Consider the following 4190-nt stretch of genomic DNA (forward strand, 5'->3'; position numbering starts at 1 on the left):
GAAGAAGAAGAAGAAGAAGAAGAAGAAGAAGAAGAAGAAGAAGAAGATTGTTCTACTTACTGCTTTTACTGCTTTCTAGTGTGCTTTTCCTCAGGCCTTGGAGAATTTTACCCCACACATATTCAGATCAGTGTATAAAGCCTCAGTGGGACCCCTCTGTAGATGCTGGGAACTCTCTCTGTAAGCAGCTTCCTCTTCTTTGATACTCTGCCCCCCAAACTCTGTCCACTTTGGTTTCCCCAAACTCTGATCTCTGTTTTTTCAATTCAGTGAGGTCTCTAGTCTCTATTTCATATCTCCCCCCTTGTTTCTGGGCTGGATGCTGGCTTTAGGAAGTAAGCTTGTGTAATCACAGAAATCACCTAGTTAGCTTCACGTCCCTTCTGAATCATGATCCGGTCTGCCTGTCCTCCATCGACTGAAAATTTATGTTTTATAAATTTTGCTAATTATTCTAGTTGCTTATAGCAAGAAGGTAATCCTCACAGCAACTAATTCTTCTCAAGTAATAGAAAAAGGAAGAAATATAAAATTATACTGCCTTTTGTATTTATATACCTAATGACTTTTACTGGTTCTCTTTGTGTTTTCGTATAGATTGGAATTACTGTCTGTTATCACTAGCTTTCTGCCTGAATCCTTTCATTTAGTATTTCTTAAGGCAGGTCTGCTGGCAACAAATTCTCTCCATTTTTGTTTATCTGAGACCGTCTATTTTGCCTCCTTTTTTGAAAGATAGTTTTGCTGAATAAAAGATTCTTGGTTGACAGTTTACCTTCAGCACTTTGAATATGTCAAACTACTGCTGTCTGGTCTTCATTGTTTCTTATGAGAAAGCAGCTATTAATCTTACTGGGGTTTCCTTGTACGTGATGAGTCATTTTTCTCTTACTGTTTTCAAGATTTCCTCTTTATTTTTGGCCTTCGGTATTTTTACTAGGATGTATCTGACTGCAGATCTGAGTTTATTCTATTTGGCACTTGTTGAGCTCCTGCGATGTGTAGGTTAATATTTACCATCAAATTTGGTAAGTCATTATTATAATTTTTAGAATTTTTTGTCCCTTTCTCTCCTAGCCTTCTGATACCCCAATTACACATATGTTGGTGCACTTAATAGTGTCCCACATGTCTTGGAATTTGTGTTAATTTTTCTTCATCCTCTTTTTTTTCCCATTTTTCAGATTGCATGATCTCTATCGATCTATCTTCAAGGTCACTGAATTTTAATGCTATCAGTTCAAATTTATTGTCAAGGCTCTCTAGTAGTGATTGTATTTTTCAATTCCAGACATTTCATTTACTTCTTTTTAATAACTTTTACCTCCTTATTAGTATTTTCTATGTGTTGAAACACCATCATTAAATCTTCCTTTAATTCTTTAATTATGGCTTTTTTTTTGGTTCTTTGGATGTAATTATCATAGCTGCTCTAAAGGCTTTATCTGCTAAGATGAGCATCTAGGCCCCTTAAAATTCACTTTCTATTGCTTTATTGTCTTATTTTTCTTGTACATGAGCCATACATTCCTAAGGTTGTTTTGCATGTCTCATAAATTTTTTGTTGAAAAATGTACATTTTAGAAAAGATGTTGTAGCAAGGTCTAGGCACTGATTCCTCCCAACTTGGGCATTTTTACTGTTGGCCTGATGGTTTGTTTATTTGTTTAGTGACTTGACTCAGCTGATTCTGAGAAATCTATTTTATCCACAGTACACACTATTTTATGTCCTTGCTCAGATTTTTTTCCATTATTTCATTCTTTTACTATGGCTACCTAGGGATCACCCTTGGGTCAGCTTAAGCCTCTTATTGATCAAAGGTTGTGCTTAAGCCCTCTTAATCAGTTATGTTTTTATCCTCTACTATTGAGTATGTATGCATGGCTTGGAGGCTGCTGTCATAGCTCAGAAATTTTATAGGTTTTGCCCTATGTTTCGCCAGGGACCTGAAGATTGGAAGCTCTCTCTCTCTGATCCTTTCTGAGATGGTCCTGCTGTGGGCCTCCATGTAGTCTTCCACACTGTCAGGGATGAAAGTAATTTTATTTTTAAATCTGACTCCCTAGGAGTGGCTCTTATTTGAGTAGCTAAGTGTTTAGTTAGTGTTTAGTGTTCCAGTGAGGCATCTGCCCTGTGTTAATGGGTCTGTGTATAACAACTCTGTAAATAAAATAAATAGTCACATCTTGTTCAAATATCATAAGCCATATTGTAAAAGTTTTCAGGAAATTTTTCTTAAGAAAGTTATAAAGGTACAAAAATGCCATGCCATGTAATATTCCCTCATGGATTAAAGTATGTTGTTAATATTTTCTAAAAGGAAGCACTCATCTTAATTAGAATATTTAAGTCCTTCTCATTTTTTTGTGCAGTGAAGACTGATTTTTCTCCTATTGTTTTTGAATGTATTTTATGCAAACAAAAATAGCTGACTCACAGCATCTTCTTATGTGATATTTAAATAATTTTCTTGGCTACTTATTTTTGCCTTCATTCTCAATCCCTGGCCCCTTCCACTCCCCTTACATATATACTACTTATAATAAATTTGACATACATCTCAAAGTATGTATGTATCTCTATAAAACATATAATGTTGGTTTATAGGAAGATTTGTACACCCATTTGTAGGTATATATATATTATACTATATTATATAATATTATTACATATTACATTATATATGATTATATATTATATATGTTATATATATAATATATTTAAGTCAGCATATATATATTTAATATATTATTAATATATATTTAATATATAACATAAATTGTATATATAATATATACACCTATAAATAGGTATACAAATGTACCTGGAAACCAACATTATATTTTTTATAAAAATACATAAGTATCCAAGGATTTATGTCAAATACATTATAAGTGGTGTATATGTATATTTATCTATGTATATATATTATATATATATTATATACAATAGGTGAACACATGTGTTTATATATTGCATCAGCAAATAACAATATACACAAGCACCAAGTACACTAACACAGCTGAACGTAGAAAGCCACACAGGAATACATTATTGTTCATCATCCCCATTCACACATTTTTCCTTCTGACCCATTTTGACACAACAAGCACTGTCTCGAAAGTACTTTTTGTGTGATTCTGCCTCACTATTAGAAAAGAAACAAACATGAGTCAAAGGACTGTTTCTCTGGTATTTCTAGATTTTGTTCAAAACCTGAAATTGTCTCTTTATCTGAAATTTGTGAAGATGTCTCTCTGTCCTTGACTGTGTAACTTGGCTTCTCCCCTTTTTCAGACCTCTTTAAATCAGGCAATACTCTTCTTATTTCAAGATAAGGATCTATATTTTACAATAGTACTTTAAAAAATGTATTAATTAGAAATTTAACATGTCTTTTTTAAGTGGTGCCAGTATTTTCATTGGAAGTATTGCTGTCTATCTTAGAGTTCTTTTTATAAAATTGCAAAGTTTTGGAATGAACTCTCTCAATCCTGTCTCCCCCCTGGGCTCTCTTACTCTTAGTGCATGAATCTGCAGAAGTATTATTTATTTCAAAGCACATATATTATATTCCTCCACAGATGGGGCCCTATATTGCTTCCAATCTATATTCACTCATGTCTCCCTTGAAAATTTGTGGTATTCATAGGAATGAGTTTGTGGAGCAACAAGTTAAATGAATATCTGATTTTCCTGTACACTGACAGATTTCTCTTCAGAATCACTATACCAGTTCATATTTCCACCAATGTTTTCTATATCTCTTGGTTTTTAACAACTAAATAATACTCCATCTGATGGAAAGAGGTACTATAATTCAGTTATCATTCCTCCACTTTTGGATCTTTGTGTGATTTCTAATTTTTGATATATTATGTTAAACGTCATAGATATTCATCCTTCTGTATAAATCTTTGTCCAGTGTTGACCGGTTTTTAAAGATAATTTCCTGAAAGTGTGGAAATAGAGGAAGATAAAATAACAATTATATAACGTTTTGATGCACATTGCCAAATTGCTTACCAGAAAGCTTGTACCAGTTAGAGTTCCCATCAGAAATCTCTCATGTGTTCATTCACAAAATATTTATTAAATGCCTCATATTTTCCAGGTACTCTTGGGGCTGCTGGGGATTAGACAAAGAATGAGCTCTATTCTTCATGGGGGTGAGAGAGGAAGCTAAG

This window comes from Callorhinus ursinus, unplaced genomic scaffold, assembly GCF_003265705.2.
Source record: "Callorhinus ursinus isolate GAN/ISIS: 27379988/994484 unplaced genomic scaffold, GSC_fseal_2.0 scaffold4, whole genome shotgun sequence".
NCBI lineage: Eukaryota > Metazoa > Chordata > Mammalia > Carnivora > Otariidae > Callorhinus > Callorhinus ursinus.